Source organism: Elephantulus edwardii, unplaced genomic scaffold (assembly GCF_000299155.1).
Source record: "Elephantulus edwardii isolate Elephantulus edwardi_28Jun2011 unplaced genomic scaffold, EleEdw1.0 scaffold00103, whole genome shotgun sequence".
Lineage (NCBI taxonomy): Eukaryota > Metazoa > Chordata > Mammalia > Macroscelidea > Macroscelididae > Elephantulus > Elephantulus edwardii.
In genome coordinates, this window is record NW_006399853.1 from 9,840,986 (window position 1) to 9,866,919 (window position 25,934).

The window sequence follows — 25,934 nt, forward strand, 5'->3', positions numbered from 1 at the left end:
TTAATTCCTGAGATCAGTATAGTATAAGATGAAACCCATACCCTGAAGTCTGGACCACTTCTCAGTAGAGAAAGTTCTAGAAACACCATAAAAATCCATCCAGCTGAAGAGGTCATTGCCTAGGCCTTGAGACGGTGCTGCAGGTAGACCAGCATCTCCTGATATTATGTCATTAATAAAAATCTATCACCCTATCATTATGCATCTGAATCCCATAAAAAGGGAATGTGTTTCTCATTTTTGTTCGCAGACTAATCTGCATCTTCCAGATCCTCTACAATTCTAGATGGAAAAGAGAGAAGACATGAGTCTCTCTCTCTGACTGGCCACAGTCCTGGAACCCTAAGCATTTCATCTGGCAAATAATGTAGGCAAAAGTGCTACCCAGGGAAAGGCCATTTGCAGTGCTCTAGTTGGGGACAAATGATACTCCTTATAGGTTCAAAAGAAGAAAAGAAAAAAGAAGCTGAGGGATGAAAAAATCCAATCCGAGTAGGTTTACTTCTTTTTTCATTGGCAGCTGAAACTCTTTCTGGGTTTCCGAGCGTTTTAAAATTTGTCCTGTAATGTTTTCAATTAGAAGCTTCCTTGCATGTGAAGTATCAGGGGGAAAACAACACTTAGATTTAGAAGGAAGGTACTCCCAGAGACAAACATGATTAATGGGATAATCTTGTAGATTACAGTAGTCAGAGGCAGGCCTGCCATTCCCTGCTCTCCAAGGCCCCACGACTCCCTCCAGCACAAACAGCTGCACATACCTCAATACCGTCAGGATCCAACACAAGGCCGCGTTCAGCGAGTTAAAATTCCTATAATATCCACATTTGGCAATTTCAAAATTGAGCAACTTCAGTTTTAGAAGTTAGAGCTTCCAGTTCCGTGTGATTTCTTGATGGAGTTCATAAGCGGGATTGATTTTTCTAAAGCACCATTAAAGGTTGCTCGGTGAGAGGCCAAACAAAGAGGGCCCCACCAAGCTAAAGAGCTTTTATGTGGCATGCTGAAAACACAAAGGGCAGCCCTGTCATCTGCCAGCCAGTCCCCCACCGTCCCCCCGAGAGGCAGGTGAATGCTTTTATTCCTGATCTGCAGCAAAGAAACAACCATAAGAGAAATTAAGAGACTCAGCCAGGACCTGGCTGGAGTTAGGATTAAGAATGCCAGACTTTAGTTAGGATTAGGAAAGCAAGGTGACTTGCTTCCGAATCCCATACCATGCAACAGGCAAACCCTCTCCTTCTAAAACAATTGTGCAGCTCCACAAAGCTCTCCAAGGAGGAAACTCTATAATCCCTCTGTAGCTGATGAAAGCTATAGCTGAATTGGTTGAAAATTCTCTATAAGCTTTTCTCTTCCCCCTGCCACCACCATCAGAGCCTTTTAAGAATCTTTTATCGACTCAGACATCCTATAATCCCCTACGATGTTTGCCTTGGTCTATTTTCCATACTAAGAAGTTCTAGTGGTGCAATGATTATGCACTCAGTTGTTAACCAAAAGATCAGAAGTTCAAACCTACTAGTGGCTCTGAGGGAGACCTAGTCAAAGCCTCTCTCATAAATATTACAGCCCAGAAACCCTCTGAGGGAGTTCTAGTGCATTCTATAGAGCCTCTAAGATCCAGAGTCAACTAGATGGCGCACATGGCTACTGCTCTTGTTAGTCTCTCTTCCTCATTTTGAAGACAGACTGATTAACAGGCACTTTAGGTCAATGTGTGATCAAGTCAGCTCGAGCTCCTAGCACCTTGCTATCCCACAGAGTGAAGCCTGGTCCTGAGACACCTTCCCGACGGCTGCTGGGCTGGAGCCATTGTTCCAGCCATTGCAACCCTCATGGAGGCTTCTCTTTTTCTCTCTGTCTCTCTCTCTCTGTGTGTGTGTCTCTCTCTCTCCTCTTCTCTTTGTTAACTCATGATGTCTTTCTTCAGGCCCCAACTATGCCATGCTCTTTTCTGAGGAGCATTTTGGCAGCATCACTTCCAAGCAGACTTGAGTGTCCTTTGAGCAGTGCATGGTATGTTCACTATTCTCACCACCATCACCATTCAAGGGCATCAAGTCTTCCTTGATCTTCCTAACTCGCTATCCAACTTTCACAGGCATATGTTGTTGTGGGCCATGGGGTCAGAATCAAGCCAGAGCTGACCCTCTAGCTGGTTCTCAGAGGCAGCAAATTGCAGAGAAGGAGAGTGCCCACCCTTCTCCTGCAAAGCGGCTGGTGGATTAGAACTGCCTATCTTTGTACTTTGCCATTGAAAAAAGATCATGGCTTAAGTCAAGTGCACCTTAGATCTCAAACTGATGACTTGTTGTCCAGCAATTTTAATAGGCCCACATCCCCTGGTGCAAGAATGATGAGGCTTCATTCACCTCACATACTTTGGACATGTTGCTAGGAGGTGCTATTTTTTTAAGAAGGACATGATGCTGCAAAAGGTAGAGCATTGGCGAAGGAGAGGAAGACCCTCAAACAGGCGGATTGATGCGGGGACTGCTCCCATTGGGCTCCTGTGTGTCTGGAACTGTGAGGATAGTGCAGGATTGAACAGGGTTCAGATCTTTTGTTAATAGGGTCGCTGTGAGTCATGTTCAACTTGACGGCACCTAATAACAACAACAAGAACACATCTCCTGGGAAGCTTGTTAAAACCCATTTCAGACTCCTCTGAGATTCTCATCCAGTAGGTTGGGGGTTCAGGGATTGGGGAAGCAAGAATGAACTTAATTAGCAAGCTGTCATGCCATGCCACTGGCTGGTAACATTAACATCATCAGCACTATGAGCTGCATGAAGAAAACCCCAGCCAGACCTGTCCACTCTCAAAATCAAGTGAGTGTTTCTGGAAGCTTGTAGAAGGACTCCGATATGAGCAGGTAAAATGCTCTTGGAGAAGCTAGATGCAGGGAGTGGAGCTTGGCTGTGTGGTCTTACTTTACAATTCTTCCTGACTCAGCCCACCAGGAAAGAAGACGCCTGAGCTGGGGGCGCTTTACCAAGGACACCTTTTCAAGGTGTTTAGATTAGAAGATTGTTAGCCAGCACGCGAATTGACCTCAGCTGTCACAATGGTACACAAAGAGATGTAGCTTGGTACCAGGGACCAACCATCGGGGGTTCATAGATCAATAGCCATACCTTGAACTGTACTTGAAAGCAAATTAAAAGCCAGAGCGGACGGCACAGTGTAAAACCCAAGGTGTAAGCAACGATTTGCAAAATTCTTTAATTACAGTCGATAGGAAACATCTCCTGCTTCACTCCCCTCCTTCCACCGATCACGCTAGTGATTTTCTTTCTCTTTCAGGCATCACAGATGTTGTTGAGGGGAATGGTGCAATACCGAAAACCTAAAAAACCTGAAATCCTACAAATTTAAACAAATTAGAAGCTGTTATTGTGGTTGTTAGCTGCCATGAAATCAGATACTAATTCATGGTGACCACCTTCACAAGGGAACAAAGCATTGCCTGGGCCAGGCCCATCCTCATACCTTATTTCTGAAAATTAGCAATTAAACCTCTAGAAAACCTACCATCAAGAAAGTATGTGAGTCGACACATTTACCTCCAAAAACCAAAGAAAAGGAAAGAGCTACCCAAACCAAACGGGCTGTCAAAATGATTCTTAGGAATGTCATTCAACCTCTGAATAGTAAGAAAGCTTAAGGAGACAATGAGTTTGAGGATTTTTTGAGAATGAGAGAAAGAAAAGAAGAACAGAGGGACACAGAAAAGAGAGAGAGAGAAAATGAACATGCAAATGTCCCCATAACATACCCTTTCACCTTTCATTGTGCATAATGAAAAAAATAAAGATGAAACATCAGACTCGCTTTTCAATTGCTGTGGTCTCCTTAAGGAGACCTGCTGGCACAATAGTTAAACTGCTAACCAAAAGGTTGATAGTTCTAACCCATTAGCTGCTCTTTGAGCAAAAGGTATGGCAGGCTGCCATTGTAGAGAGCACAGCCTTGGACCCCTGCACCCCTCAGGGATCATTCTACTTTGTCCCATAGACTCATTGTGAATTGGAATCAATGCAACAGTGGGTTTTGTTTGGGTTTAAAGTCTATCTTTATTAATAAAACATATCTAAATTAGTTATTTCCCATATGCTTGGGAATACAATAAGATTTCCAGACTTTGAAGAATATAGCTTCTCCCTGGACCACACGTTTCAACAGAAAACTTCCTAGGAAACTTAGACATCAAGCTTGACTGTAACTTGTACTCCAAATACACATGGAATCTTTTGAATGAATAGAAACATCTCCATAACACTTTGCTGTCCTCTTTTATTCTGGCTACTTCCACTGTGGCTTCAGTCTTCTCTAGGCCAGTTTGTGGGAAATAATTTTTCTAAGTTGGTTAAGAGGCCTGTATGTTGAGCAGTAATGTAGAACAATCTGACCCAGTTTCCCAGCACAAATGCTGAAAAAGGGAAACATCCACAAGCCAGGTCTCCTATCTGAAAATTTACTTTTCTTCCAGGGTTGAAATGCACGGTAGGTGTCTAACCAGGCTCTTGTGATGATCGTTTTCCTAATGTATGGTTGTTGTTAAGGGCTGTGGAACCACGTATGGATCATAGTGACCCTATGAACTATAGATCTTAACCTTGTCCTATCCTGTGCTGTTATCACAATCTCTGACACATTCAAGGTCACGTTGCTGTATCCACTGTATCAATGCACCTTGTTAAGGATCTTCCTTTCTTTAGCTGACCCTCCACCTTCCAAAGCATGCTCTTCCTCCCCAAAGAAAAATTTCTTCTAGCAACAAGCCCAAAATGTGTAAGATGAAGTTTTATCATCTTTGTCACCGAGAACCACTCTGGCTGCACCTTGTCCAAGACGTATGTGCTTATTCTTTTGGAAGTCCATGGGTTATGGACTCTTCAGTACTCTTCTCCAACACCCCAATCAAAGGTATCAATTATTTTTCTGTCCTTCTTAGTTATTGTCCAGCTCTCAGATGCATAGCAAGGAACAGAAAAGACCATAGTCTGAATCAGGTGCACCTTAGTCCTCAGACTGGCATCATCGCTCCTCAATAATTTTAAGAGGTCCCTAACTGCTGACTTTCCCAGTGTAATACTTGTTCCTATCTTTTGACTGCTGGTCCCAAAAGTGTTGATTGTGGATCCAAGTAGGATGAAGTCACTGACGTTGTCAGTCTTTTCTCTCTCTATCATGATGTTGTCTGTTGGTCCAGTGGTGAGAATTTTTGTTTTCTTGGCATTGAGGTGCAATCCATATTAAAGGCTACAGTTTTCTTCTCCAAAAAAGTGTATCAAGTCCTCCTCACTTTCAGTAAGTAAGGTTGTGTCATCTGTGTAATGCAGATTATTGATGAATCTTTCTCTGATCCTGATGCCACATTCTTCTTTATAGAGTCCAACTTCTCGAATACTTTGTTGAGTACACAGATTGCATAGGTATGGAGAAAGGAAACAACACTGACAGATACCTTTCTTACTTTTAAACTATATCCTCTCTTCTGTTCACACAACAACCTCCTGGTGTAGGTATAGGTTTCACAAGAGCACAAGTAAGTGCTCAGAGATTCCCACTCCTCTCAATGTTAACCATAACTTGTTATGATCCTCACAAATGCCTCTGCATAGTCAGAAAAGCACAAATAGAAATTCTTCTAGTGTTCTTTGATTTTAGCCAAGATCCTTCTGACATCAGCAATGATGCCCTTGGTGCCATGGCCTCTTCTAAATCCAGCCTGAACTTCCGGCAATTCTCTGTCTATGCACTTGTTCTAGCCATGTTTTAAAGATCACCAACAGTATTTTGCTTGCATGTGCTATTAATGGCATTATTCAATAATTTTCACATACTACTGGATCTCTTTTCTTGGGAATGGGAACAAATTTGGATCTCTTTCGGTCAGTTGACCAGGTAGCTGTCCTTCACATTTTCTGGCATAGACTGATGAGCATTTTCAGGGCTGTATTTGCCATTGAAACATGCCAATCCCATTGATTGCTAGGGCCTTATTTTTTGCCAATGCCTTCAGTGCAGCTTGAACTTCATCCCTTGTTGCCATTGACACTTGATCATATGGTACTTGCTGAAATATTTCCATGTCTGCCAATTCTTTGTGACACAGTGATTGCATGTATTGCCTCCATTTTCTTTTGATGCTTCCTGGGTCCTTCAAAATTCAAATTCAAAAAATTCAAATCCAAAATTTGAACTTACACATGGTCTGTTCCACAGTCAGCACTTGACCTGGTTTTGACTGCTGATAGAGTGTATCTATCATCAACATATGAATTTTCCAATATATGACCTTCATATATGAAAGGAATTTATCTGACACCCTAGTAGCTGAACATTAGACCAATTCATGTATTGGAAAACATGTAGTTTCTCTTTTCCAAATGTTGAGAATGTGCAGAAATTAACCAAAACACACATCAGTGTGTTTAGGGTTAAAATGCTGAAATACTTCCTGGGTTCTGATGTACAAACAGGAGTTAAGATGACCACCCGTCAGCTCAGGCTTGAAAAAAAATCCTTCCACAGCCACTTCTTTACAGAGTAACCTAATCTTTCCTTATAGGTGTGGGAAATAATTGCTGCTATGCGCTTTGGACTTGGAGCCTACTTATAGGGGGCCTCCAGAAGATTTTCAGAGACTAAATTGCATGGGGAGAGATTGTCCATCTTTCTCCCACAGAGCAGCTCGTAGGTAGAACCTTTGGTGACTCTGCTGGCATTTGGAGTACTGGTGGCAAAGCACTCAGCACCATTATATACATCAAGCCATTGTGATACAACAAATTGACAAGTGATGATGCGTGTGGATAGACGTGATCAAGTCATGCTCCTCAACGTATAATAAGGTCATATCTTAGGGTGTTGTTTATGCCTCATCTATAGCTCTTTATAGAAGAGCAATGAGAATGTGAAAATAGTTTTTCTTTTCTTCCCTCCCACCCCCCAACCCTGGTGCTCACATGATGTGCTTCCAGGGCCAGCCATGCTCTGGGACTTATCATCTTGGCAGAAAAAGCGACTGTTAGGAGGTCAAACAAGGCCTCATTTCCTGTCCCCTAGCCAGCTGAAACCTTCCGTTCCCAGGCTGACCTTGTTCCTTTTGTTTAGTGTAAGTCTTTGTTCTCTGATAAAACGCACCATTGGGAAGGTTGTCAGTTAAGTTAGTCCAGGACTTACTTTTTTTAGGGACTGACTTGAGATCATTTTTTTATTAAAAGAGCACAGTGGATTTTAGACGTGAAGTTGTGTACCCCTGAGATGGAGGGAACTTGTGAACTTGAACTGGAAGCAACAAACTGGTCCCTCTTCAACCAGTTTTTTCCCCCAGGCAGGGTCCCATAAAATACCACAACCATCTCGATACCCACATATTTTCCTGGTTAAATAAATTCAAATCTTTCTTTTGCACAGACCTAAGCACAGGTGCTTAAGTCTTCCCGCTGTCTCCTTGGTTGTTGAAGATTGTCATTACTGAGCATAGAATCCCCTAATCTTGCAACTGTCATGGTCACTTCATCTAATTTTCCAGCTGTTCTGGGTCAAGTTGTGTCCTCTCTCTGCCCCATCAGACACGTGCTGGAAACACTAACTCAGACCTTTGGTGTCAGGAGATCAGGAGACACATTGCACTGGGAAATTCTGCTCTCAGAGACCTCTCCAAATAACTGAGGAGTAATGATGTCATCTTGAAGACTAAGGTGAGCCCTATTTAGTCCATGGACTTCTCAATTATTTGCTATGCATCTGAGAGCTGGACAATGAATAAGAGAATGAGAATTGATGCCTTTGAATTGTGGTCTTGGAGAAGAGTACTAAATATCCCATGGATTTCCAGAAGAACCAGCAGATGCGTGCTGGAGAAAGGTGCAATCAAAGTGCAAGGAGGCAAGCAAGGTGAAGCTTCGTCTCACAATCTTTGGGCATGTTGCTAGGAGAGGCTGTTCCTTGGAAAGGGCTATCACACTTGGAAAGGTGGAGGATGAGGGAAAGATACAGAGACCCACAAGGAGATGGACTGACGCAGTAACTGCAGCAATGAGCTCCAGGGTGTCAGAAATGTTAAGGATGGATGGCACAGGAGAGTACATGGTTCAGGTCTGTTGTTCATAGGGTCGATATGAATCGTACTCAACTCTTTGGCACCTAACAACAACAACAACAACAACACACCTTTGGAGAAGACCCTCAGTGAGATGGATTGACAGAGTGGCAGCAACAAGATACAGCAGAGATTGTGAGGAGATGTGAAGGGTGCAGAGAGTTCTGATAAATCATTTTGGGACCGCCTATGAGTCCTAGTCTACTCAAGAGCACAAAAAAAGTGAATACCTGTGGATGAATCCTCCTCCAGAGGAGGGTTTGCTTTATCATGTTAATCAGGCCCTGTGAGTACAATGTCTCTTAAACCTCCTCACTTTTTAAGACATAAAGTGCAGATTGGGTGCAAAAAGAAGAAAGCAAAAACAGGGAAGACACACCCCATGCAGGATTCTAGAGATATGTATGTACCATGATTCAAAGAATCAAAATCCTAATAAAATGGAGAGATTGTTGTCCTGTCCCTTACCCCACCAGACATGCCAATGAGAAAAGTTTTTCACAGATACCCAAAATTCATACTCTCAGCTCCAGATCTTGAGAAAAATAGATTTCTGAAGTTCTCTAAATCCACTCACTTAGGGTTTTTCTGTTGTAGCAGCATGAAGATACCACACACCACCCCAACCAGGGGTTCTCTCGAGGGAACCCTCTCCGCCAAAAGGTCTTTTGGTTGGGGCTCCCCCAGCTACACTGATAAGAAAGCCGCTATCACATAGGTATTGTGCTGTGATTGGTGGTTTTATTCTTAGGAAAGTTCTTACTTAGATTGGATCCAACCCTCCCACTCGAAGCACCAACACAGTGCTTCTAGTTTTCCAGAAATGCTTTGATTAGGGCTTTTCAAAGCCTAAATAAAAACACTCTTCCCTGTGTATCAAAGTCCTTCCATTTACTGCTGTGTCTACTGGCCTATTCTTATAGAAAAGCCACTGAGGTCCTGGGAGCTCTGAGTGTGACGAGTTCATACCGAATGCAGGAGGAGGAGAAGGTGGCAGTGTCTAAAGATGAACAGACCTTCTGGGGCCCCTCTCATGTCCACTGGCAACTGACATTCGCCCTCAGGGATAATTCGAACCCCTCGGGGATTATTTTGCTAACATTTGATGGACATTCATACTTTCTGAGTTTCCGGTATCTTACTTAAATTCAAAGCACGATAAATATTTTCAAGCAAAAACTCCAAAGGCAGTCATTTCCTAACAAAATGAACTACAAAATGTAGAAAAACTTCGAAAACTCCTGTAGCTGACGGTAATATGAGACAATGACCTACTATATTTCACCGGGCTCCTCCTGACATCTAGTGGTCAATTCTGGAAGCGTTTGCAGTACAGTAAGTCCTCTGCGTTTGTCATTGTTGTGGTTGCTGCTGCTGGTTGCCTTTGAACTAAGTATGACTCATAGAGTTCTTATGAACAGCCGACCTTAACCTTGCCTTACCTGCTCCATCCCCAACACTTCTGACACATACGGCCTTTGCTAAAGTCATCGTGTCAATCCATCTCTTTGGGGTCTTTCTCTCCTTCGCTGACCTTCCATCTTTCCAAACATGATGTCTCTCTTTAAGGAATAACTGTACCTACCTACATGTCCCTGGGTGAGGAGTGTCCAATATATGGACGTCTCTGACTTGCCCTTTCATATTATAAAAAATACTCTCTCACTTTAAAATTATTAAGGAGCCCTGGTGCCGTAATGGGTTACATGTTGGGCTTCTAACTGGCTGGTGAGTGGTTCCAATCCACCTGCCGCTGAAAGTGTAAAGGACTTGCATTTGCTCTAGAAGGTTAAACACAGCAGCCTTCAATATGGATCTAAATCTCAAGAAAACAAAAATCCTTGCCACTGGACCAACAGGAGACATCATGTTAGCTGAAAAGATTGAAATTGTCAATGGCTTCATACTAGTTGGATCCAGGCAGTACACTTGGCACCAGCAGTCAGGAGACATTTTGCACTGAAAAAGTCTGCCGTCAGGGACCTCTCCAAATTATTGAGAAGCAATGATGTCCGTTTGAGATGTCCCTGATATAGGCCATGGTCTTTTTTGTCACTTGCTTTGCATCTGACAGCTGGACAATGACTAATGATGACAGAAGAATTGATGCCGTCAAACTGTGCTGCTGTAGAGTAATACTGAAAATCCCATCGACTGCCGAAAGAACAAGTAGATATATCTTGGACAAGGTGTAGCCAGAGTACTCCTTGGAGACAAACATGAGAAAGCTTCGTCTCACATACTCTAGGCTCGTTGCTAGGATAGAGTATTCCTTGGAGAGGGACATCAAGCTTAGAAAGTTAGAAGGACAGTAAAGGAGAGGAAGACCCTCAATGAGTTAGACTGGCACAGTGACTGCAGCAAGTGCTTCAGGGATGGTGAGATGGCACAGGATAGGATAGGATTCAGATCTGTTGTTCATAGGGTCGTTATAAGCCATGCTTAATTCTACATCACCTCACAGCAACATCAACACCTCTGAATAAGTAATATAGTGAAATGGCAAATTAAATTCATTTTGTCTAACCATTATAATTATAGATTCATCTTTATTTTAAGCATCTTTGCTGCTTTGTATCCTATATAGTTGGGACACCTTTGGAATCACAAAAATCTATCGTCTTATGTTAGAAAGAAACAAATCTGCCTCACCCCACTTAAGAGGGAAGGAGATGGGGGGAAAGGCATTTTTGGACAGGAATAAATAACCATGTTTTGATCTGGAAGCATATCACAAAAATCTTTTGCATAAATATATTCATCTTGGAATGTGGGTTTAAGACTGGATGCCTGTGAAGTCTGAGTCATTTATAGCTAACCTTGAATGTATTGTTATTCACAATTAGAAGTAGATAGATTTCGCAGGCAAGGAAGCTGACAAGTGTTTAAGACTTCACACTTAGTTTTGCAGGAAGAGATGAAGTTAATTAGAAGTGATTATACATACAGTCCTCCACTCGTCTGTCAAGTTTGTCATATTGGGATGGCTTGTGTGTTGCTGGATGTTGGAAGCTCTGCCTTTATTAGTATTTCAAATATCAGCAGGGTCATCTATGGTGGACAGGTTTCTGTGGAGCTTTCAGACTAAGACAGACGAGAAGACTCTGGTGATTGACTTCTGGAAAAATTGGCAAGCGGAAGCCTTAGAGGCAACAGCAGAACACTTCAGGCAGCTCAGCACCAGAAGCTGAGCCCGTATAAGTGGAAGGCATTTAAAACATGACCAGGAAAAAGATATCTCCTCCGAGCAAAGTAGACCTGAGTGAAATCAATGAAGGAAAATTTTCAGGAGCTTCGACTTCAGGACAATTGGTTTTATCATTATCTATAGAGAAATGATGATAGTTATCGAACAGGGTTCAGATCTTTTGTTCATAGGGTCTCAACTGGACAGTACTTAACAACAACAGATAAAAGGGAGATTGGGGGTCGGGGGGAAGCAGTTCTACTCTGAAAGGTGGCCTCTCTTGTTTTGGTTGATTGGTTGTTTTTTATTTAAGCCTCTTGTTTAGAGTCAATACCACCTTCTGGAGGGCTTTTGTATTTAAAAGTTGGTTGGGCATGAAGGCCCAAGGGCCTAGTGTAATTGTAATTTAGAGGAATATCCTTCTCACTGGTGCAGCACTGGTCTGTCAGTTTACTGTACCGAGGTAACCTGGAGTGGATGTGATGCTGAACTCTGTGCCCCTGGGGTGCTGAATGCCATAATGGTTACCCATGGTGGACAGTATTTGGTGAAGCTCCCAGAGTAAGACAGGTTTGGAAGTAGAAGTGGCATCCACTTCCTAAACAACATGCCTCTGGAAACTCTATGAACTTGGAGAAAAGATGATAGTTATAGAAAGACTTCAGGCCTTTTGTTCATAGGATCTCTATGAACTCGACTCAATGCAATCAACAACATGTATTTCTATCTATAGTTACTAGGAGAAATGTGGGCAGTCTTGTACTGTGACGTTTATAGCCTCATGAAAACCCACCAGAAGGTCAGCTATTCAGTCATTTCTAACTCGACAGCACATACAACAATGCAACGACCTATCTGTAGATAGATAAACTGATATTGCTGATGTGACATAACTGAAAATAAGAAACAGCTGGGAGTATTGATTAATAATCAGAACGTAGGATGTGCAGTGTAGAAGTCCAAGAAAAATGGAAGTTGTCAAAATTGAAATGGCATGCTTGAAGATTGATATTTTAAGCATTGTTGCTGAGAGCTGTCAAGTTGATCCCAATGCATAGAAACCCTACAAGACAGGAGAGCTCTGCCTTCCAGGGTTCTCTAGGCTGAGGTCTTTACAGACGCAACCTGACACATCTTTCTCCCACAGGGCTGGTGGGTTCAAAACACCGACCTCCTGGGTAGCAGCCAAGGATTTAACTTGCTTATAGAACCTATCGCAAGAAGGCAGTGAGTCAGCTTGGAAAGAAAACCTAGAGGCCTCAGTTCTCGCGGTGGCTCCAGGTTAGACAAAACGCTTCAATCAACAAGCTTTAACTGAAATGAACTGGAATTGGCCTTTTTCAACCAATCGTATGTCGGAAAAGAGATTGCATCACATTAATCATCAGAAAGGACATTTTGAGATCTATTCTGAAATACAACTTCATTAGTGATAGGTATAGATAAAGATGATAGATAGATAGATACAGAGAGACAGACAGAGAGAGATAAAAAAAAAAGACCAGTCAATGTAATTATTCGTATTCAAACTTTACCAGCCGCTAATGCCAAACATGATGAAATGGAAGATTTTTACCAACCTGTATTGTCTGAAAGGGATCAAACATACAATCAAGATACATTGATAGATATCATTGCATGTTGTAATAAAGATGAAATAAAATACTAAAAAAAAAGATACATTGATAATTACTAGTAGATAACTACATTGGAATGTAAAAGTTGAAGACAAAGAAGTTGGGGAATTGTGGCGTGAGTAACAGATCACGTGGTAGAATTTTGCAAGATCAACAACTTACTCATTACAAGGGTCCTTTTCCAATATGGAGAAGTAATTCAGCTACAGGGTGACCAACGCAAGAACATATGCCAGTTCCTTGTAGAGACTGGACTGGCTAAGGACGACCAGCTGAAGGTTCATGGGTTTTAAGTGCTCGTGGCTCACTGAAACTTAAGTGAGGATTTCCTTGCAATGAGTAGAAAATTTCCCTTCTGTCCCTTGTCACAAGTTTAAAACTTCACAGCTTGTATAATGTAACCATTTGGGGTCCACTTTTAACTTGGACTAGTGTAACACTTTCATGCAATAAACTGAAAAGAGCCATGCAAAAAAAAAAAAAAAAACAAGGGTCCTTTTCCAACCACATCAAAGGCAAATATACCTGTAAGCCTCACTGTGATACAGAAGTATCAAATTAATTACATCTGTGGATAAGACAATTGAGAAGCTCAGTATCATCAATTACATTGAGGCCCGGGGCCAAATGTGAAACAGATCACAATTGCTTACTTGCAGGTGAAAGGTGAAGCTGATGAAAATGTCAAAAAGCCCACTCAAGCCAAAGTACCACCCACTTGAACAAAGACGTCACCTCAAGAATAGATTTTCAATGAAATAATTTTTTTTTTCTTTTCAAAAAGAACAAACTGGAGGGGAGGGGTGGGCAGGGAGAAAAGTGCAACAATGAATGAATGGAAATCCACAATCTCTGTAAATTTTCATTAAAATAATAATTTTTTTTAAAAAAGAAATATATTTCACGCATTGAACATTAATAATTAAGAAACAAATTACTTACATCGGAGTAGCATCGAGGACAGCATCCCTGAAGAAGGGAAAAGTCATTGAGGAGACAAAGTAGCAACAAAAACCTAAGGAGTGTCAGACAAGAGTTTGAAACTTTGTCTTTGGGAAAGCTAATACAAAAAGAAAAAATGATGAAGACGATGAAGTGAAAAGCTGAACTGAGTATCTCAAAAGGACAGCTCAAGAAGGCAAACTGCTGTAATTAAATATGCAAAGATAGGGAGTTAGAAAACCAATGGCGAACACCGTCTTTTTAAGAGACTCCAGCCTCTCATGTTACCCAAAGTACTAAGCAAATCATCTGAGAAGCTCCACTCTGTGAAAGAGAGCATCATATCCGAAATAGAGGAAGACTCACTGATAATCTGTGACACACAAGTGACATGACCTTGTTTGCTGAAAGTGAAGAGGACTTGAAACACTTGGTATCAAAACCACTGCTTTAAATCAACACACACAAAAAAAGCGAAAATTGTCACAACTGGATCAATAAGCAGCATCATGATAAACAGAGATAATATTGAAGTTGTCGAGAATATCTTTTTGCTGTATTCACAATCAAAGCCCACAGAAGCAGCTGAGAAATCAGATCATGTGTTGAACTGGAACAACTTGCTGTAAAGACTGCTTCAAAGGGTTAGAAAGCAAAGAAGGCTCATTGAGGAGTAAGGGGCACCCACACCATGGTAATTTCTAATCACCTTTTTGCATATGAAAGCTGGACAACAAGTAAGGGAGACTGAGAAGCTGATGTCTTTAAATTACGATGTGGGCAAACACTGCGGAAGATGTCCTGGACCGTGGGAAGATTTAACAACTCTGCCTTGGAAGAAAGGAGCTCTGGTGCCTTTGTGGTAAACAATTGCACTACCAATGCAACAGTACACAGTTCAAGTTCACCAGCTGCTCTGTGGGAGAAGGATGGGCAATCTCCTTCCATGTGATTTATTGGGGGGTCCTCTATGAGTCAGTTTCTGATGCAATAGCACACAACCACCACCACCTTGGAAGTGGTAAAGCCAAAAGGCTTCTTAGAAGTTAGACTAGAAATGCTCCATCTCATGTGTTTTGGGCGTGGAATCAGGAGGGACCAGTCCCTGAAGAAGGACAGTAGGCTTAGTAAGACAAAAGGAAGACCATCCAGATGAATTAGCACAGCGCCTGCAATAATGTAACAAAGTGAAGCAATGATTGTGAGGGGGCTGCAGAAACAGGCAATGTTTTATCTGTTATAGGTGGAGTCACTGGAAGATGAAACTGAGCTCAGGACACCTCTCAAGAGTGTGCAGGTACTGGGTACGCGCGCGTGCGCGTGTGTGTATGTGTTTGTGTGTTTAAATTATGTTGTTGCACAGATACCACACAGGTCCTGGGAAGGTTGCTGGATTGTTTTAAAAATAAACATAATCTCCTTTCTGTGTGTGGCTATAAGCCCGGGCAAGCTAGGAAGCTGAGCTGCGTGGAGCAAGGTCAGCCCTTGTCAGGACTCCGAGGGAGAGCCGGAAGGAAGCAGCCCAGGGCTTCAGATGTTGGCTTTCTAATCCCCACACACAGCACAAGACCCCAGTCATGCCAACGCGGCGAAGGGAACCACGCTTGGTATCAGGACTGTGGTCTCTCTACTTACAGTGACCTCATACGACAGGAATAGACCCCACGCTGGAAACAACGACAGAATGCTAAGAGCCTGCCCTCTTCTTGGTTCTGGAAAGCAGAAAAGTAATCATGGAAAGATTCTCTCTTTTCATGACCTCAAAGTCTAAGAAGTTGGTTTGCTGTTGTCAATTTATTTACAGTTTTGTTTCATTGAAAAGAAATGAAGTAGCTACAGGTTTGCCTGAGTGGTACAAATGACTAATGCCGTTAACAAGATTGACTGAAGGTTGGACGTTTGGGTCTATCTAGAGGTACAGCTGAAGAAAAGCCTGGGGAAAAAAAATTTAAAAAATAAAAGAAAGAAGAAAAGCCTGGCAATCTGTCTTTAAAAAAATTACTCTGACACACAAGGAGTTCACCATGAGTTAGAACAAGCTGGGGGACAACCAGATTGCTTTATGTGCTGGCCTAGAGGCAAGAAGCTACTCTGCAATCCTGAAGGCATGCAATTCAAATCCACCAGTTTCTCCACGGGAGAAGGATGGGCAATCTCCTCCGGTATGATTACAGCTTATATAAACCCACTGGAGGGTCAGCTATGGGTTGGATCCAACTCGACGGATGGTATACAACAATAAACATAGGTCTAGTGAGTTAGGAGTTACACTAACAACCAAAGGCAGCTGGTCCAAATCCACCAGCTTCTCCGAGGAGAAAGATGGACAATCTTCTTCTGTGCAGTTTTCAGCTTCTGATAACTCACTGGAGGGTCACCTATCCAACTCAACAGCGCACAACAATGGAGATCTACTGTGAGATCCAAAGGATGTGGCACTCTGGTGGCACAGTCTGGAGGAAATCATGCTGCCATCACAACAAAGGCTACATTTCTCTGGTGGTTCAAATCCACCAGCTGCTCAACTGTAGAAAGACTGGCAACCTCCTCTCATAGAATTAACAGCTTTGGGGAAACCCAACAGAAGGTCAGCTATGAGTTGGTTCCAATTCGATGGCTATGAATTGAGTTAGAAAGATGTACTCCTTTGGAGAAGAAAAAACAGACCATGTACTTAAATCACTATAAGTAAATAAGCAGAGAGTTGCTTCAGAAAGGTGCCCCAGGTCAGAGAGTGGTGGCTCTGTGGAGGGAAGAGGGGACAAGGAATGGGATATGAAGAGATAGATGAGACTATTCCCCCACATGTCTTACTGGAAATTAAGAAATGCGAGTTCTCACATTGCTTTATACTAACATGAATTTTTGTGTTTGTGATTATAATAAGGAAAATCAGAAATAAAACCCAAAAATCTTGAGACAACCTTAGTAAGGAGAAAGGATTCCATAGTTTGCCTAGAAAAATGATAGAAGCTGTAAATCTCATGAGAAGAGATTGCCTATCTTCTTCCCTTGGAGTGGCTGGTGGATTTGAACTTTCAGAGAAGCTTGGCCTGTGTGATTTAAACTCATGAACTCTCTTGACAACAGCTAGCAAAATGTACCTCAGTATTGTAATGACATGTGCAGGGGGCTAGAATTGGAGAATAAAAAAGGAAAGACACTGCTTAGCATTTCTCAAGCTGAAATAACTGAAAAACAAACTCAAGCCTCGAGTTGCAATACTGAGAGTTGCTATGGGCAAAATCTTGAATGAACCAGGAAAGCACCAAGGATGAAAGGAATACACAAAACCCCTGTACCAAAAAGAATTGGCTGACACTAAAATATTTCAGGAAGTACCATGTAATCAGCAGTTACTGGTAATGAGTGAAGAAGTTTAAGCTGCATAGAAAACACTGGCAAAAAAAAAGAACCCGGAAACTGATACCAATTAACATGTTTCAACTAACAGATGCTGTTCTGGACATGCTCACCAGTCTATGCCAGAAAATTTGGAGGCCAGCTGCACGGCCAGCTGACAGAAAGAGATTCTTATTTGTCGCAATTCCAAAGGAAGATGATCTAACAGAATATTGAAACTTTCCAACAATACCATTAATGTCACATGCAAGCAAAATACTGCTGCAGATTATTAAAAAACGGCTAAAACACTTATGTTACCTCTGTTACAGTCACACTTGGTAGGTAAGAGAGGTGTAAAAAATATGTATGGTTCACAAGTGCACCTTCTCAAGCATGATAAATTAAGTTCTATTGTATGTAGTTTACAGATATGTTAGACAATCATTTCAGATAACACTTGATGATAATTACTTTCTAGTAGACAATGAGCATTTAACTGATGTGATTTGACCTGCCTCAGCAATAGGTAGCGTTCGCATCAATCTTTTACACAAAAACCAGAACACAAACTCATTGCCAACCAGCTAGAACCAACTCAACAGTTGACCCTCCAGCAAGTTTTCAGAGGCTGAACATCACGAGAGAAGGGCTTGCCCATCTGACCCACAGAACAGCTGGCGGATGACTAGAATAAATAGGACTTTATTATATCTTAGTTTAGGAGGCTAGAATTCCAAATTCAGAGTTCTTACCCTGCATGAAGGCTTTCTTCCTGTCAGTTCATGAGGGAGGTAATTGTCTCCTCTAGAATCTGTAGACCTCATGTTCCTTGAAGGTCTCTGTAAGTCTTGACCTTCCCTGGAGCATCAGAGGGACTGGGCCATACGTGCACTCTGCTTTCTTTTTGTTCTGGTGTTGGTTAACTGGTTGAAAGTTATTTTTAAATCTATTGAATGATTTTTTTAAAAATGGCTAAAGCAATACATTTAGAATTGTCAGAATTTCATGTAGGCTTTAGAAGAGGCCATGGTACCAGGGATATCATTGCTGATGTTAGATGGATCCCGGCTAAAAGCAAAAATACAAGAAGAATGTTTATTTAGGTTTTATTAACTATACAATGGCATTTGGCTGTGTGGATCATAACAAATTATGGCTAACATTGAGAAGAATGGGAATGCCAGGGCTCTTAATTGTTCTCATGTGAAACCTATACCTAGACCAATAGGCTGTTTCTGCAAACAGAGCAAGGAAATACTATGTGGTTTAAAATTAAGAAAGGTATGCATGAAGGTTGTATATTTTCTCCATATCTATTCACCTACTCATTCTGTATGATGAACAGATATGAGAAGTTTGACATTGCGAAGAAGAATATGGCATGAGGATCAGAGAAAGACTCATCAATTACCTATGGAATGCAGATGGCATAATCCTGCTGGCCTAAAATGAGGACCTGAAGTGCCTGTTGCAGAAGGTTAAACTCTGCAGTGTTCAGTATGAATTGCCTCTCAACATCAAGAAAAGAAAAATTCTCACCACTAGACCAATAGACAATATCATGCTAGGTGGAGAAAAGATTAAAACTTTTTAATCTTTTGAAAAGATTAGTAAATTATTTCTTTTTTTTTTTGGCTCTAAAATCAACACCTTTGGTATCAGCTGTCAGGATATCAGGAGACATACTATACTAGGAAAGGTTGTGATTAGGGACGTCTCCAAATTAATGAGGAGCAATGATGTTAGGTTGAGGACTAAGGTGTACTTGTCTAGGTTTTATAAATTAGTAACCTGAATAATATAAGTAAAAATCCAAGTCCTCTAAACTAACAAAAATATAAAAGAACAATTTTATCAATTTAAATTGCCAGATGTTCCCAACTCCTTACTCATTCAATCGGAATGAAAACTAAAGTGAAAATAAAAACAAGAAAAAGCATGAGAAAAGATAATTACCTTCATTTGTATCATGTTTCTCCTTTTCCACTTCCATGGATGTCCTTTCATCTTTCATGTAGATTCTTGACTCAGTTATCTCTGTTGCTGTAACAGATATATCCCAAGTGGATTCTTAAACAGAAATTTAACCTCTCACAATTTAGGAGGTTGAAGTCCAAACTCAGGATGCCAACCGTAAGTGAAGTCTTTCTCTCTGTGTGTCTCCCGATTGTAGGAGTGTCCCAGTGCAGGAACCTGGCTCAGGAGATGAATTCCACTCCTGGATCTTCTTTTCTGATGGTAGCAATGATAGTGATGGTTCTCCCTTCTCTGCTCAGCTCTTTCTCCTTTTATCTCTTCCTGTAAGAGAAAAGTGGTTGCAGGACACAGCACAGAGGAACTCCCCTTATATCCGTGTGTGACTGCTCCTGATTAAAACGCTGAATCTCATCAGATTGTGTTATGGGATGATTACAGCATTATACAACTACCTCTAACCCTACCTCATTAATACCATTGTTATACATGCTGCTGTGGAGTTGGAACTGGCCCATAGTTCTTGAAAAAAAAAATCAATTTGGCTAGGTCACGATTCTCAGTATTGTATATTTATTTTGTATATTGTAAGTTCTGCCCGCTCTTACATGAATGTGCAAAAGGAACATAAAATGGGACTTGGGGCACAGGGTTATGAGCATATTTCTGAAACAGCCAGAGGGAGTGAGAATAGCACAGCCTCTCACTGCCCCAGAGTAGAAAGCAGAAAAAGAAGCCTGTAGCCCAGCCCCATGGTGACTCTTGAGCCACACCCACAGCAAGTTGTTGTTGTTATGTGCCATCGAGTCATTTCCGACTCATAGCAACCCTATGCACAACAGCCCTAAACCCTGCTCTATCCCGTGCCAATCTCACTGCCTCTGACACACCCATCCCAATTACCCCAGTCACCGAATCAATCCATCTCATAGAGGGTCTTCCCCTCCTGCGCTGTCCCTCCACCCTCCCAAGCATGATGTCCCTCTCCAAGGACCCGTCCCTCCTGGCAACATGTCCAAAGTATGTCAGATGAAGCAAGAGCTTTGTTTATTCATCCTTGATTCATGGACTTGACTCCCAGTTCTGGTACTGAGAAGGGGGTTTATTAGGGAAATCAGTAGGAGAGTGGATGAGGCAAAGAAAATCACCCAGTGCAAATCCAGGGTTTAATCCATTAGTCTTAAGGCACAATTTCTTAATTAGTCCAGGCTCCGATTTCAGTTCAGCAGTCAGCTTCTCCTTCCATCATGCCGCAAGAACTGCTAAAACCTCTAACTGTAGCTTTTATCTCAAAGCTCCTCTGGTTACATCTTGCCACAGTCTCTCCACAGCAAAGCCATAGTCTCTCCACCACCGTCACTTTCATCTCACCACCAGGGTCTCACTCTCAACAGGGTTACATCAGTCTCCCTCAACTCTTGCTGCCCACTACTTTCTCCTGCTCTCCTCCTTCTCTCTTGCCCTCTCGCTCTCTTCTATCCTAGTTCCACAGGTGTTGCTGATTTGCAAGACCATGTGTCTCCAATTAAGGTAGATGGAGGTCAGAGGGGTTTAAGGTAATGGCTAAAAAAACTTAAAAGTAAAAAAGAAAGCCAACTTTATGCTAACCATAAAATGCAAATCAGAATTTCCAATCTATAAAATAATTGCATAAGACTGAAAGTAATGAATTAGCCAAACTGGCATATTTTGGGGGGAATAAAACTTAATACATGACAGCCCTTAGAAATTAATACATACAGTTGCATTCCCGGGGTTAGTCAGATTGACCTTTTTTTAAAAAAAAAAAAAAAGTCCCTTGTTGGCGTGGAACAGCCTGTGTGGCCTACAATACTAGGAACTTTAGAATGAAATCTTTGAAATAGCTGAGTTGTTTATAAAAAAGGAACAACCCAATCCTCTAATGGGTAATCTGATGCATTCATCTAAGATGTTAAAACTCAAGTGTTGGCTTTAAGACTGTTAATCAGAACTTTTAACTAACACAAACAAAATCAGACTGAAAATTTTACCTGGCTGATTTTATCTTAATCTCCTATCACAAAATGTTAGGCATTTAAAAATTATGATACTTAAAAAAATTATGGTACTTAACACCAATGTCTGTGTTGGAGCTGCTAGAAAAAAATGAATACATTTTAGCCAGAGCTGGAAATGTATTATGTTAGAGATGATTTGAGGTAGACATTGAAGTGTGAGGCCATCCCTGAGGACAGATTCTCTACTGTGATCTCATGTGGCTGGAGCATTACTCATGTAACTGAGACCATGACTTTAGAATGAGTCATGCCAAAAATTATGTTAAAGTTTGAGTCCCTATAATACCTGTTAATACACTGCTCTGGAAAAAAGGATTTTTTTCCCCTGTTATGTTGATGAGGTCACACGAGAGTGGGCTGGGTCCTAACCCTAACGCTATCTCAGTGGTGTTGCAAGAAAAATGTAGAATAAACTTAGACACACTCAGGGGAGATTCCATGTAACAACAGAGGCAGCTGCATATGTAAATAGCAAAGAAAGGGCAAGAAACTAGAGGAGAGGTCCGCAGAATGAACTGGTAGAGCTGAGACCCGGAGCTGGACTTCCAGCTTCCAAATTGGAAAGAAAATATATTTCTAGTTTAAGAGTCATACATTTTCATTACCATGTTGTTGTCGTTAGGTGCCGTTGAGTCAACTAGGACTCCTAGAGAGCCTGTGAGCTGTTTGTCCACGCCTTGTCCTATCCTGTGCCATCTTCATCATCTCTGATATGGTCAAGCCTCTTCTAGTCATTGTGTCAATCCATCTTGTTAAGGGTCTTCCTCCCTTTCTCTCTTTGTTAGCTTGACCTCATTTTCCAAGTTCTACTCCGTCCTGATAACGTGCCCAAAGTATGTGAGACCAAGCTTCCCATCCTTGACTCTAAGGAGCAGCCTGGTTGTACTTCCTTCTACACAGACCTGCTTGTTCTTTTGGCAATCCATTTTACCAATAAAATGAGAAAGAGAGACAGCAAACTAAGACACCGATGTCAGTAATAATAAACTTTTTAAAGTATGAGCACATTTTGTAGAATCTCTTTTCTTCCTTTGAGCTATAAATAAACGGGGCGGGGGGGGAAGCAACACACCACATTTAATGACAGAGAACCCAAAGCTAAGAGCTAATGTTGTTGTCGGGTGTCAAATCAACCAGGACTCAGAGTGATCCCGTGAAGAGCAGATGGAAACCTTGCACTCTCCTGCGACATCCTCACCGTCTCTGAGCACTAATAGGATAACAAGACGAAAGGAAATTTTTCAAAAATCATGGATAATATGAATCATGGGCAAGCCACTCATTCCAGTAGCATGAGCTGAAGTTAAAAGTTAATTAAGTATCACTCTAATCATTATACAGACAATATTTTTTTTCTTTTTTTTTTCTTTTTTTCACACAGACAATATTTCTGCTGTTCTCCCAGGCTGAGCATTCATTGAAGGACCTTTTTTTTTTTTTTTTTACTATAATGTATATGAGGATGGTTTAATGCAGCCAGTGAAAGTTCTAGTTCAAATAAAAAACCATTTTCAGCTCTATCGTTCCAATATTTGGGGAAAGCTTACAAAACATTAGAGAAGGATTTATCTGTAAGAAGATTACACACAACCACATTTTCAAGGTAATGTGGCACCATTCAGGCGGTCCGGAGACAACAGAGAAGACTTGACTTTGCAGTTACAATCAGAGCAAAGTCACAGGATGAAAGGACTGCTGTACAGTTAATTTCATGCAAGCAGAAACACGGTAAGCCCTTCATTATCTCAACAGAAAGAGCAGCCACTCTTACCGTTGCTTATCAGGTGTGTGTGGTGTGAGTTGTTACGAAAGTCAAGTTGAAGTCAACATGTCATTTGTTCATGTCAGGTTCATTGAATGATTAAACTTTTACAATTCCTCACATTTGTCTTATCAAAAAGAAAATGAACTATTCAATTACAGCACACAAACTTTTACTTAAGTGTACAAACGGAGTTATATTTAAGGTGTATTTTTATAAAGTAATGTTTTAAAAACACAGACAATAATTCTAAAAACAGAAAGACCTAAATTATACTGAGGGTCACTACAAGGTGTAACTTCTCCCTAGATTGCTATTATTTTGTTTTGCTTTTTTAAAGTGCTTAGCTTATTTATTTATTATTTACAAATGGATAGGTCTTTCAGAATCTGAATTTTGGACTGTAATATTCACTATTAAAAGATCCATTGGTGTCAAGTCAATGTTTTCTCTGTCAAGGTTCGAAGTGTCTAGTCTTCTGACCAGTATTAGCCTTAAGACTAGGATTTCATCCCTAAACAAGTACCATCTCCTGAAAGCATCCCCATTAGTGACAACAGCAATACAGCCCCCAGAATAATTGTATCCCTGGTTCTACTCTAAGCATAACTCCACAAGAACCAACACTGTGCCACGAACCTGTTGTCCAGACTCCATCCAGTCAACTCCATCCCATAGCTGACCCTGTGTAAATCAGAACGGAACCATGCCCAATCCTGTGCCATCTTCACAATCTCTGCTATGTTTACGTCCATTGTTGCAGTCACCATGTCAATCCATATCCTGAAGGGTCTTCTTCTTTGAATCTGACTCTTCACTTTTCCAAGCGTAAAATCCTTCTCTGCACACCTGATAACAAGCCCAAAGCGCATAAGATGAAGTTTCAGCATCCCTACTTCCAGGGACCACTTGGTGGGGTTTGTTGTTGTTGGTTTCTTCTATTTCCTTTTTAAATTTTATTTTAATGGAAGTTTACAGAGACTTTGGAGTTCCATTAATTCATTGTTGCACCTTCTTCCCTGCCTATCCCAGTTTACTGTTCCCTTTGAAAAAAAAATTTTTTTTTCATTGTTATACAATCTCCCCCCACCCCCCACAGTCCACTCCACTATGCAGCTTTCATTCTGGACTCTTGTCATAACAATATTTACCTAACCAGTTCTCTCTTCTAAACAGTTCTCTCCCTCATCTGTTTCAATGCTGAGTACATTTATCCCATCTTAGTTTCCTCCCAACCCTTATGTCAGTCTCACTTTACACAACAGTGGCACTATGTACTATTTGTCCTTTTGTAACTGAGATAGTTCACTCAGCATAATGTCCTCCAGGGTCACCCATTTTGTATAATATTTCATGAGTTCCTTGTTTTTCAATGCAGCTTAGCAGTTCATTCTGTGAATATACTACAGCTTCTCGACTCATTCGTTTGTTGATGGTCATTTGAGTTGTTTCCAATTCTTTGCTACTGTGAACAAAGCTGCAATAAACATGGGTTTGCATATATCTGCTTGGGTGGCAGTTCTGGTTTCTCTAGGATATATTTCCAGTAGTGGAATTGCTGGGTCAAATGGTATCTCTATTTGCAACTTTTTGAGAAAGCGCCACACCACCTTCCACAGTGATTGCACTATTTTACACTCCCACCAACAGTGAATAAGGGTTCCAGTTTCTCCACAACTTCGTCAGCATTTGTTGTTTGCTGTTCTGTTAAATTTTGCTGTTCTTTCTGGGGTGAGATGATATCTCATAGTTGTTTTGATTTGCGTCTCCCTTAGAGCTAGGGATTTTGAACATTTCTTCATGTGCTCGTTGGTCATCTGAATGTCTTCTTTGGTGAAGTGTTTGTTCACATCCTGTGCCCATTTTTCAGTTGGGTTGTTGACCTTTATCTTGTGGTGCTCGAGTATTTTATAAATTCTAGATATAAGTCCCTTATCAGACATGCCATTACCAAAATTTTTCCCCCAATCTGTGGCTTTCCTTTTTACCCTGTTGGAGAAGTTTTTGGATGTGCATGGACATTTTATTCTTTAGATTGCTTTATTTTGATCTTTCTCTACTTTAATTTTTTTTTTTTTTACTTTGTGTGTGTACCATCGAATTGGATTTGACTGGTACAAGAGGAGATTGCCCCTCCTTCTCTGGCAGAGTATCTGGTGGATTTGAACCATGTACCTCTGGGATTGGAGTGCAGCTTCTTGCCACTAGGCCACTAGAGCTCCCGAATCTTTCTGTACTTTAATGTGAATGTATGCTCTGGTAGCACAATGGGTTGCATGTTGGGCTATCAAATGAAAGGTCAGTGGTTCAAATCCCCCAGCCACCATTATTCAAAAGTAAGACAAGGTGGTCTGCTTCCATTAAGGTTGGCAGGCTCAGAAATTATGTGTTTATATATTAATACTTTATTAGAGCTCATGTTTGATTGATAGGAGAACGTAACAAAGCTACTACGGAAGTCCAATCAAGACTGGTGGAGCCACGGGGTCTGTAGTCTTGAGGTAACCTTCAAACCTTAACTAAAGCTCACCCTGGCGGCTCAACTTTGAATCAAACATTGCACAGTCTTGGGAGGTAGGTGACCAGTAACACCGGGAGACACTCCTTAGACTAGCTAACTACACAGAGTCAGGAGAGCAACATTTGCCTGAGGGCAGGAAACGGGTTCCTTGCAATATTCTGCTGTTTCCAGGGCAGGAGTGAGTCAGACAGAAGCCCAACCAAAGTGAGAGTTACAGGCAAGAAGGAAAGGATGTGTGATATTGTGAGTTTTGTAACTGAGGATATAAAATGAAATGTGTATCAATGGCTGGATGAAAACCCAATTTGCTTTTATTTTTTTTTTTTTATTTAGGTTGTTTATTTTTCATTTCAATGAACATCTACAGAGATTTTGGAATTCCATTCATTCATTGTTGCACCCTTCTCCCC